We start from the raw sequence: 13,602 nt of genomic DNA, 5'->3' as shown, positions 1-13,602 counted from the left end.
GTATAAAGGGTGGCCCAACACCCTACATAACAATGTCAAATACAGGCCCCAACATCTCTTTATATATATATATGTACAAGGTTTCTTATATATCAATTTTATAACAATTAAAAAATGTCTATAATTATATGTATTCATACAACATGTCCTCTAAACTAGAAAAGTGTTAACTAAAAATAATATGTTTATTTAATAAACAATCAATTAGTTATTTTATTGTTAATAGTTTTCCTCAATGACTATAATACTCAACCAAATGATACTCATGAAAATAAAATAAAATGAGTGAAAAAAAAATTAACCAAATTACAATTATAAATAACAATAATATTTATAATACTAATACATAATTTAACTTAACAATATTAATACATAATAGACACTCATATTAATATGTGATTTACTTTAAAATTAACTTGTTTTAAACTAATAAACCTGTTACATAATAATTATAAAATAAATATATTATATTTAATCTTAAAATATAATTATACATATTATTATATAACATTAAAAATATAAATCATCAATATATGTTAATTTCATTCTAAAATTTAATAGAGTAACATTTCAACCTTGAACCATAGCTAATATAGTTACTCTATTGACATGGATGAGTATTTTTTTGAGCATCTTATCTATTAAATGAATTTTGATGTTCGTGGGTTACAAGGCATTCTTATCACACTTATAGCATATAACCAGACTTTAGTATAAGCGCAGTATAACAGGGACTAAAAGCTCTAAACTAATGCTAAGTCGACTTATAACGATTACAATAGTCCCTGCCGATTGCCAGATGGCAGGGACTAATAAAAACATAAATCATGACTTAACTAAGATTTTATCACTTTAATAGTGGACATCTGATGTATTAATTATTTAATACACTCTGAAACTATGTAGAACTAGGTTAAGTAAGTTGAATTCTTTTAAAAATTCTAAGCATTCTTAGCTTTTCTAAATGATACTCAATTTGGTGCAGTTCCCTCTGATAGTAAAAATATAAATCATGACTGAACTAAGATATTATCAATAGTGGACATCTCATGTACTAATTATTTGATAGATTGTGAAACTAGTATAACTAAGTTAGGTTAAACTCGTATTCTGACGGGCTTCGGCCTTATTGTATTCTGGCTTCGGCCGTATTCTGACTGGTTTCGGCCATATTGTAATCATGAGGGCTTCGGCCATATGTGGATTTTCTCTCTGAAAAAAAAAACTCTTTTGCGAATTCTAAACATTCTTGGCTTGTTCTCATGTACTAATTATTTGATAGGTTGTGAAACTATGTAAACCTGGGTTAAGTATATTAAACCATTTTGCAAATTCTCATTCTTAGCTTGTCCAAATGATACTCAATTTGATACAATTCCCTCTCTAAAGAAGTATAAATAAGTAATCATTCATTTTATTTTATTATTATATTGTTAAATATATTATAACATCATTCAAAATGTAAAGCATAACTTCCTTATATTGTACAATATTTTGTTGGGTGTGGAGCTTGATTATTTTCTGAATATTCGTTGTAGGGGGGTCTAGGGGTTGGCTGTGACCTTTGGGAGCCCCCCTAGGGGGGGATCGGGGATAGTGCCCCCGAAGCTAATAATAGATGTAAAATTGCCTTTTAAAATGTTGTAATTTCATAGTCAATCTGGGTCGTTCTTTAGGTGGAGATCTGACGGTAGAAGTTATGTTTAATTTAGGGTTTTTTGCCCTAGAAGGCAACCCCTTGCTATATATGAGGGAATTGTATTGCGTCTATATAGATTTGTATTATGAGTGAGGAAGAGAGAGGAGATTGAGAGCGAAGAGGGAATTACAATGGATCTGTTGTAGGTTGTATCTCTTCAGTTTTCTGGATAATATAAAAAGAAGGGCTGGTTGTTTCTCTGTGGACGTAGCCCAAACTGGGTGAACCACATATATTTGGGTCTCTCTTGGTTTATGTGTTTTCTGTGTTTATATTTCTGCAATATTTTATGTGTTACATTGCTCTGTAATATATAATTCTCTAACACATTTTTCAAAATATCAAGCATAACTTCCTTATCTTATTCTTTTCCCGCACATTTTAATGATTATGGGTTGTCAATATCACCACCCTGAGATATATCACCCATTCCATGTCCTTAGCAATTAGGACTTGTTTTGATGTAAACATGTCCATCTAATATTTTTGTTCTTGGCACTTTGGGTGAAACATTATTTTGTAAATCCATATGGAATATATGGGGCGTTTTTTAAGGGAAAAGAATTTGATACAATTTATATTCTCTCTTTTAATGTTGTGACATTTCTTAAGAATTAAGTTACAATTCTTTAAGTTACAACAATATATTAGCTAATCATAATTTTTAAAATCTTTTAAGCTATAATAACATATTAGCTGAGTATAATTTTTAAAATAGTATTTAAATAAAATGAATTTCCATATTTTTATAACTAGTGTAGATTTATCTTAAATATGGATCTAACATGAACTAAGAGGGATTCAATTGGATCTAACATGAACTAAGAGGGATTCAATTTTTTCAAGTGCAATTTTTTTTATGAATCAACATTATTTAAATATTTTGTATAGTTATCTATTTTTTTATTTTTAAATTTTAATTTTTTTTTATTTGGGTAGACATGAGAAAAATTTCAACTTTGATGACACACGAATAAGATTACACATCATACTGGATTGTAGAATAAGCCTCTCAGCTTAATCATAATAATAAATAATATTTGAAGATATTTTGGGCATTTTTTGTTATCAGCGATCGGTTTAATTTATTTTCTAGATCACATTTTACTCATGGTTAGTGTATATAGTTCATCATTTCATAAAAACAAATTATAATATTCAAATGTTAGAAGTAACTTGTCTAAATTACTAATTATAATATTAAAAGGTTAAGAGTTATTCAAGTTACTATTTTTCAATTATAATGATATAGTTTATTTTATTTTTTTTAAGCTTGATTTATATGAGATTTGAACTTTGAATTTTATGATTTATATAATACTTCATTACATAATGATTCCCAATTAAATTTTTTCTTGATTTTTTTTAATAAATATTATAAATATTACATTTAACAAAAAAATTACATAACTATAAATTACATAACCTAAGATAATGATTCCCGATTAATTTTTTTTCTATTTTTTTAATAAATATTATAAATAATACATTTAACAAAAATTGTATAACTATAACTTACATTTTTATAATTTAGAAAGAAAACTGCCTATTAATATAAACAAAATGAATATTTATATTACTTACCATGAAAATTTATTTTGAGAATAATATTAATGTACCATTTGATAAAAATATATTTAAGTCCTAAAGATTATCCAAATTACCATGATGCAAGTTGAATGGTTTATGTTCTTAGATTTTTTAATAAGTTATTATAAATTATGTATTAAATAAAATTTTAAAAAATGGTTTGTGCAAGTGTAGTATACATATTTTGTTTTGTTGTATAGTTTGTGTGATTTTTTTAATAAATTGCTATAAATAATGTATTAATTAAGATTTAGAAAAATGGGTTGCGTAAGTGTAGATGACATATATATTGTTTAGAAAAGAATTTGTCAATTGATTTGGACCAAGTGAATATTTACATTGCTTATAGTGAAAAATCATTTTTAAGAATAGTGTTAGTGTGTAATGAAAAAGATAATAGGCAAGTTTATAAATTTTACTCCAGTCACTTAGCTTTTGTGATCATGTATTCTGAATGATAAATAAGAATTTTTGGAGAAGTCCCAAAGCTAATGGTCTCTATCATATATTAGTACTAGTCATTATCAAAATATTTTACCCAAGTTGAATTGACACAACTAAAATCAATAATAAATAATTAATAATAATTTATTAGAATTTAATACTCAAATTAATTTTATAATTGATTTTTGATATCTTTCTTATATAATAGATTTGAAATATTTTTCAATCTTATGTATTTTTATTGATTATGTTAATGTTTTTTTATAATAGGAAGAGACAATTTTATTATATTATGTGTTGTTATGTTAGGTAAAATATTTTGATTTATTAAATTATATAACAATAAAAATAAAATACAATTAAAATAAATTAATAAAATATAAAAATAAATTAATAACTACAATTATTAATTAAAATGTTTTGATTAATAAAATTAAATAATAATAATAATATAAATTAATAAAAATTAATAAATATAATTATTAATTATTAATAACTAAATTAGCCTAGATTCGTCTTAATTTCGGATCTACCAGGTGTCGAGAGGGATCAAATTTTTGAAAAGAGATTTGATCCCTCTTGACACTTGGTAGATCTAGAGTTAAGATGGATCTATGCTGGTAATTAATTATTTAGTTAGTTTTTAAATGTAGTCGCCATGTTGAAATCAATTTCAAATATTATTATACAATCTATGTGTGTGTTCTATAATAATCTTCTCACACAATGGATGTGTTGGTGTTTTCCAACATACTTAAGAATAATCCAGTAGCATGATCATTGTAAACCCACCTAGAAATTCAAGTTATGGACTAGGGCTAGTTACCACTCAACCCTACTCATGGAAGGAAATCATATTGTAATGTTTCATATATACATAATTTGATAAGGGTTTTCATATTTCAAACATATATAGTTATAAAGTCTAAATGTAATACAAATTCACAAAATTAATGAAAAATTAAACTTCCGTATTAAAAAACATAAAATGGGTGGCAGGAGCGAGAGGTGGGGTCATTTTTTATTCCAATGTAAATCATGAAACAATCTTGCTTGGGGACCTGGAATCTCAACCAAAAAACAAGCTAAAACTTATGTGCTACAACACAATTTACTTCTTACAAATAGCTCCAATATAAAATCGTTGATTATAATTGGTGATCCTAGAGAGTTTTTATTAAAACCTTGGTACATTAGACAATTCCAAAAGATAATATGTTAGCATCTATTGTCTTTTGAATCAACAATTCTATTCAATTTATGACTAGGATTTCATATTAGGAATTAGATGGGTGTGAAAAGGATTATGAAGGATGCAATCTTTGGCTAGAGGCTTACAAACTTTAACTCTTGTCTTGTTAATTTGGCAGCTTAGTGAAAAATTTCAACCATGGGACAAGATTCCTCTTTTCGAGAGGACCAATTTTGACTTTTGAAGTGCTCAATTTGGATAAGGAAAAGTGTATTTTTGAATTAATCCCCGCATGTGCATATTTGATCAGGTCGACCCAAAATATAAATTGGTCACCCTTGGAAGGCTATAAATATAAGTCAAGTGACCTCATTTGGAAAATAACCTTGGATCATTCCTCCATTTCTCTTCCTTGTTTTTGGTTCACAAAGGTCTTAAGCAAGTCTGCAGAGAATGGATTTGTACGAAAGTAAAATTGCAGGGTCTGAAGCTCACATCTTTGTTTTTAGGGTTTTGGGTCTCAGCTGTAGACATGTCACAAAGAAATATTGGCTGCAATCACACATTGGCAGGCTCATCTGTGCTCCTGAAGCTTTTCAGCCACACACACAACATGCCTTCCCCGTGGTTGGAAAGTAGGGTTGAATTTTCGTCTATTGTTGCAGTTGACCACAGATGCCTGAAGTTGACTACAATCTAATGAAGTGATATATGATCTGTACTCTTGTTGGGATCTTCTTTTGGATTTTTTTAGGATCTTCATAGATATTATTTGATCGTATGGATGAATATATGAATCATTGTACTCTCTTTTTTTGAATCTTTCAATGACAATCTAAAGGGTTTTTTCCATAACGGGTTTTTCCATGGTCTCAGGCTAATCCTGGTGTCTCTATGTGTGAATTTTTTTCTTCTATTGTTCCTTTAAGTTCCATTGCATTGATGATGATGTTGTTCTTTCCATATAATTTCATATGCTACTGAATTATGTTGTAAATATGAATAATGTTAAGGTGTTATGGGGTGAATTTTATATGTAAATGTTGAAATGTAATTATCAAAGCAAAGAACAATATAACCCTAAGAAAAATTAACATGGTTTCAAATCTGGGTTGAAGAAAAGTCATTGAAGATCACCCCTGTGAAGACACCTTTGATGGAAGCATGAGAAGATGGAGGAGACCTAAAAGAATTCTAGGGTTTGAAGGAAATCTTAGGAAATTTGGTTATTAGGGTTTGATGGACATTATGAGGTTAGGGATTGGAAGAAACCCTGGTTTATCACAAAAATTTGACACATGCAATCTAGAAACCCTAGCATGATCAATGTGAATATGTTCAATCACTTGTGATAGATTTGTTGAATCCCTGGATGGGATAGTCTCTATTAGGCCTGATTGTTGATGAAGTTGGTGAATATATTGAAGGCAATAATTTTATATGGTCAATGGATAGTCATGACTCTTGAAGGCTAGTTTAAGAGGGAGTTGATCTCCTCTCGTTAAAATATAAGTACCTTTTAGATTTATGTTACCGACTTATGATTTTATTCATGTTTGATTTTGTTGTTTTGGTAATTAATTATACTTCCTGCATGTATATGTGAGTATTTGGATACTTCTAACCTCTTGATGAGATGTGATAAGTGGATCCTTCTTAAGGATCATCTGAGATGCAGGAATAGATGGATAATGCAGGAAGAGGAGATCTAGTGATAGAAAAAGAAAAGATGCACCTGATGAAAAACAAAGTGCTCCAAGTTGCTAATGTCAAGGTTCACATGTATCTATAAGGTATATATGATGCATTGTTAAATGTTATGTTTCAATTGCAAATATTGGATGCCAAGGTAAGCCCTAACGTATGATGGAAATATCACCTTCATGAATGACTCATATTGCATATGAAAGTAAGTTTGATTCATGGCACCTATGATGAAATGGTGCATTTGGTATTGAATCATGGTGAAACTACTAAGAAACATTGATTTTTGATGTATTGGTATACTTGATATTTGACAAGCATATTGTATTTTAGACATGATGGATTTCATAAGAAGTCTATCTCATTGTTTTTTATATATGGTAGCTTGATACTATCGATAATACTTGTGACAAGCATGATAACCATGATGATAGAAGTGTAAACAATAAGATTGTTGCTCAAGATCCCCTTGTTGACCTTGGCTTAGTAATTTTGATAGACTAAGTTGTGTAAGTGATATTGTGTTCATGATCTTTGAGGTATGATGATACACCTATCAGTTTCCCTAATCATAAGACTCTAACCCTTGATGAAAATTTGATGTCATGTTCATATGTGATGATGAAGTAGTTGACAATGACATGTTATGTCTATGATGAATATATGTATTAAAACCTGTTATAGTTTGATTTTATGGTATAACAATTTTTTTGATGCATGACAATATTATGATAGACAGGTTGATGTTTTGAATGATGATGACTGAAATAGCTTCCCATTCACAGGGAGAAACTCTTTATAGGATCCCTGCACCTATATATCGGTTTTAGATATATAGAAGATTCTTGAAATTTTCTGACATAAATAGACAAATATCTGATGTTGTTGGTCTGCAACAAGTTATTGTATGAGAAGAAATATTTTTCCTTAATCTAAGCCCCAATCGCACGTAAGAAATATTATCAGTGTGGTTATAGGCCTCCAGCCGCACTGAAGAAGGCTTAAGAGTGTGGTTATATCTTCCCAACTGCATAGAAGAAATCCTATGGGTGTGGTTATGCCTGCAGATCACAAATAAGAATCCTCGTGCATAAAATCAGAATTGCACCTAGAGTATGAAAGTCCTACAGATATGGAGCAAACATTAGAATGTCTTATGAGCAGGCAAGTTTGAATATTTGACCTACTATAGAGAGTGAATGTGTTGACTAAATTTTTGTTTGCAAGGGACCAAAATATGCATATTAGTATGGTATTTAGATTTGATCATTGTAGCTAATATATGACAATATTTGATAATGATTGCAAGGGTTTGAAAAGATTTGACTTGTTGGCTTGACTTAGTGAGCATATTGGCTTGGATGATTGATGATTATTTAGAACTTTGACATGATGCTTGATGGTTCATAGATATTTTTTGGCTTATGGATTGTTTGAATTCACAGTGATAACAAGTCAAAGTTTTGATTTGATTTGGTACTTGATGACTAGCGATTTTCCTTGATGATAGTGCTATGTGGGCATAATGACTTTCAATGATTGATGTTGGCATTGATTTTGTATTGGCTTCATTGGATTTGACACATTGGTTGAAGTATAAACAGTTGTGACTTATCCTTGGCATACGCATTTGCATATAGTAACAATTCATGTTATGATGACATGATGGAATTTGATATTACTTAATAACAATTTGTTGACATGACAATAGATGAAATCATGACTTGGTATTTGGATGTGAGCCCTAACTAACACTTGTTCCGAAGAATGTGTCACAGTGATATTGGTGGAAACTTTTATGATTTTGATATTAGTTTTGATCTGACATCTAAGGCTTAATAAGATGACTTAGTTGATTTTATTGCACAATATTAATTTGTGTAAGGATGAGCATATTTGTCTGGTCAAATGTTATGCAGAAAACATATATAAAACAAGTTTCCTGACCATGGAATGTCCACACTGACAGTTACCTTGTGAAGTCAAGAAGATGTGCAAATTCAAACCTATACTTTCAAAGGTAGTACAAGGTAGGGCTTTGATTTTGTTTTTATACACTAATGGTCTATTCTTGACAGGTAATGAGCGTCTGGTGATTAAAGTAAGAGGGATTTGGCCTCTAAAGTTCAAAATGATGAACCATAGCATGATGAGTTACTTTCTAAAGTTTGGAAAAGAAAAATATATATTGTGAAGCTATTGAAGAATTATTGGAAAACGAAATGGAAATCCTTGGACACTCTGATTGAATTTCAAGAAGTTATGAAGAGATATTATTGAACATGCCTTGGCAACTGACAATTGATTGAAGCATTGATGTTCCATGTGAACACCCGTCCATATATATATATATATATATATATATATATATATATGTATGTATATATATCTATATATGTATATACATATATATATATATATATATCTATATACATATATAGATATATATACATATATATATATATATACATATATATATATATATATGTATATATATATATATATATGTATATATACATATATGTATATATACATATATATATATCTATATATCTATATATGTATATATATATATATATATATATATGTATATATGTATATATATGTATATGTATATATATATATGTATATATGTATATATATGTATATGTATATGTATATGTATATGTATATGTATGTATATGTATATGTATATGTATATGTATATGTATATGTATATGTATATGTATATGTATATATATATATATATATATATATATATATATATATATATATATATATATATATATATATATATATAGATATATATGTCTTGCATAGATCAACGGTGTTGGCATGAGTCTGCAATCTTGCATTCTAAATCTCTTCAAAAAAAATTTAGCATATCTCCCTTGCCTAGGGAAGAACTCCCCATTCTTCTGCCATACTTCCAGTCCTAGAAAATAGTGCATCAACCCCATATCCTTCATGTTGAATTCTGCTGTAAGGTTCCTTTTGCAGTCCTTTATGAGCTCCAATGATCCTGTCAAAAAAAAAATCATCTACATATAAAACCAGAATGAGAGGCTCATTCTCCACCATCAGATAGTAGCAATTTTTTGATTGAGCCTCTTCATACACATTGAGTTATTGTCAAGCACACTTCGAGATATTTGAATGGGATGATTGATTTTTGGTCTGAGACATTCTTCTTGTGATATGTGATGACATAGATATATTGATGTTGTTTGGGATCGTTATTGATGAGATGAGCACATTTGGGTGTTTCCTTAGTATGATATTTTCCATGATACATTTGGATGAGAAGTTTGTAGCTTTAAGCATGAACGAGGTTAAATATGATGTTGCTGGAATGTTTAACTATGAGGCAAGTTGAAGAAGCTCGTTGGAGAGTTGTTTGAGCAGGCTCTGGATATGACATGGATACATTCTGATAATATTCAATGGGATCTGATTGGAAGAGAACCCGTATATAGTTGGAACTAAGATATCATCATATATTGAGACAAAGTTGTTGTACGAGACAAGATTCGGCTTGTGGTTGCCAACTCCATGAGAGTGAGGATGAATAAAGTATCATTTTTGTGATATATATATTTTTGATATAATATTTGATTTGATGTCCTGCATGAACATGATACTGCTATTATTGTGACATGATGATTAAGCATGTACTAGGTATGTTTTTGATCTACAGAGAGGAGGATTGATCGACAAAATTGAGCCAACTCTTCCCCCTATCTGAGATCCCGGGGTAAGGAATTGGGATAGAGGGCTCTTGAGCTTGAGGGATCTTTGGAAAATAGGGTTGTAGATGTTGCTCCCATATTTTTTTGTTTGTAGAGTATACCCCAGTTGGCATCATACCCACAAGCTAGGCTTGTTGGGAATACTGCTCCCCGTTTGGTCAACGGGTTGAGAGTGTACTTGGGGGTGTACAACCCAAGCTGATTATGATGCAGGTGTTCTACCACATGACTCTTGAGGGTCATTGTTGGGAAGATCAATGGGCAATAGGATGGGTTGATATGTGCTCCCCTATATCACCTATTGCTCGATATGGGGTTGGATATGTTTTGCTCCCCCATGAGATTCTGGGTTGAGACTAAGCTCCCCGATGTGGTTTCAGGTTGAGATGTGCTCCCTAATGTTGTTCTGAATTGAGCTAGGCTCTCCGATGTTGATGCGGGTCATAGATTTGGCTCCCCGCTGATGTTTTCTGGGTGGTAGCAATGGATCCTTGATGGATAGAGGGTGGTAGCTTAGGCTCCCCTTCGATGTCAAATTCTTCTTCTTTAAGATTCGAGAATGTTCAACATATGAGCCGAAACAATCAAGAAATAAACAGGCATAAGCAGAGATGAACCGAGATGAGAAGTGATCACATTTGATGACAATATTATTGAGATCATATATGATTTGATGACGGGATTCTTGCCATAAATACATGATGTAGTTGGAATTTCTCCCTAGTTGAGAGGAAGTGTTAATTTGGCAGCTCAATGAAAAATTCCAACCATTGGATGAGATTCCTCTTTTCGAGAGGACCAATTTGGACTATTGAAGTGCTCAATTTGGACAAGGAAAAGTGTATTTTTGAGTTAAGCCCCCACATTTGCATATTTTATTAGGTTGGTCCAAAAGATAAATTGGTCACCCTTGGAAGGCTATAAATGTAATAAGTCAAGTGACCCTCATTTGTAAAATAATCTTGGATCATTCTTCCATTTCTCTTCCTTCGTTTTGGCTTGCACAAGTTTGAGGTAGGTCCACAATGAATGGGTTGGTACAGAGGTGAAATTGCAGGTTTTGAAGCTTGCATCTTCATTTTTAGGGTTTTGGGTCTTAGTTGCAGCATGTCATAGAGAAATCTTGGCTACAACCGTAGGCTGGCTGATTCATCCATTCGGTTTATGCCTTTCAGACGCACGCACAATATACCTTCCCTGCGGCTGGAAAGCAGGGTTGAATTTTCGTCTATTGCTGCAATTGACCGCAAATGTCTGAGTTGACTACAGTCTGATGAAGTGATATCTGATCAATACTCTTGCTGGAATCTTCTTTTGGATTTTGTTAGATTGATTTTGTTGGGATCATCTTCATGGATATTGTTTAGTTGTATGGATGAAGATATGGATCATTGTACTCTCTTTTGCTGAATCATTCAATGACAATCTAATAAGAAGAAGAATTTGAAAGGATTTTCCCCATAGTGGGTTTTGCCCTGGTCTCTGACCAATCCTGGTGTCTCTATGTGTGAATGTTTTTCTTCTATTGTTCCTTTATGTTCCGCTGCATTGATGATGATGTTGTTCTTTCTATATAATTGCATATGTTGTTGAATAATGTTGTAAATCTGAATAATGTTAAGTTTCTATGGGGTGAATTTAATATGAAAATGCTGAAATACAATTATCAAAGCAAAGAACAATATAGCCCCAAGAAAAATTAACAAGGTATTGTTCCCTTTATTATAGTTTCCTACATGTCGGGTGGGATAATATTAGGTATAACTTGTTAAAAATTCTAAAGATTGAGCATTGACTTCTATGCAACTCTTTGGGCTCTAGGATGTTTTTGTTTCTTGGTCCATTTGTCATGGTGCAAAATTTCAATGTCCTCGCTTTGGCTCTTTTCACTTCTTTTATCATGAAAATCAAGAATCTTTATGGCCTTGTCATTATATGTCTGCATACCTAGCTTTAACCTTAGGTTCTATCTCTTAGGGATAACATTAAAGGGTTGAGGCTAAGGAAGGTAATTCCCAACCTCCTTGCTTAGTCTCCTTACTCAACATTACTTGATTTAAATCAATTCCTCTTTCAACGACTTATGGTTTGGGTTATTTAGTGAATGGGCTTTAGATTTAGGTCATTTCCATCTTTCGGTTAGATTTAGTGTATGCTATCTTTGTTTTGCATTGTTATCTTTCATTTCTACCCATATGAGTTTGGGAGATCTTTAGGAAATGTGACGGATTTTGCATAGGCATGAGGAGACACTTAAGACAACAATATTGCTCTACAACTAATCTACGCAATTGTCCATGATAATAACCAACATTGTGCATCTCAGAATGCAAATATAATGAAACTTCTAGTTCAACAAAGAAAAAGAATACATATAGTTGAAGTGGAGCGTTGTATGCTAAAGAATTTGGTCCTTACCCTGCAAAAACATTCCCTTTTCATTATCTCAAACCACCTTATTTCCACCCACTTAACCCAAGGTGACCTCAATGAAGAAGAAATTGCACACCAATCCAAAAAAAACATAAAAACAAACCAACATACCATCAGATGGCAAGAAGAAAAAATCAACCAACATATTTTTATTATATATATTTTTCATAATAATTTATATTTTATATATATTTTATAAAAAAACATACCTATATTAATAACAATTATAAAACATACTTATATTAATAATTAGATTATAACTAGATTATAACATTTAGAACTATCTGCAGTTTTTTTGCATTTAATATTTGGAAGTGTAAATTTTATCTAAACCAACCTATCAAAAATTATTATCCTTTTGACGACTAACTATACTAAGATTCTTTTAATACAACATCACTTAATTTTAAATTTGGGAAAAAATATCATTAAAACAAATAAGATTTATCTTCATTTTAAATTTGGAAAAAAAGATCATTAAAACAAATAAGATTTAAATTATAAAGTTAAATAAAAATATTAAAGGTTACGTAAATCATTATTATTTTATTTATTATTAATGAAAATGTTAATCGGAACAGCGAACGACTCAAATTCTGTTCTCTTATGTCATTAGCTAGGGTTGTTAAAATTTTATAACAGCGATTCTGTATGCGGAAAACTCAAAGAATCATTAAAACTTAATGCCCAGGGATACGAATTACCTCCAGCCATTGGTGAAACTCTTGATGCAACTTCTTTCTGAAAAACCACGCTCGAGCTATCCAAGCAAAAAGAAAAGAATGTAGAAA

Source organism: Pinus tabuliformis, chromosome 5_1 (genome assembly GCF_031772625.1).
Source record: "Pinus tabuliformis cultivar Carrire ecotype Pingquan chromosome 5_1, CPIR1, whole genome shotgun sequence".
NCBI lineage: Eukaryota > Viridiplantae > Streptophyta > Pinopsida > Pinales > Pinaceae > Pinus > Pinus tabuliformis.
The sequence above is the reverse complement of the archived record's forward strand: the minus strand, read 5'-3'. Positions refer to the sequence as shown.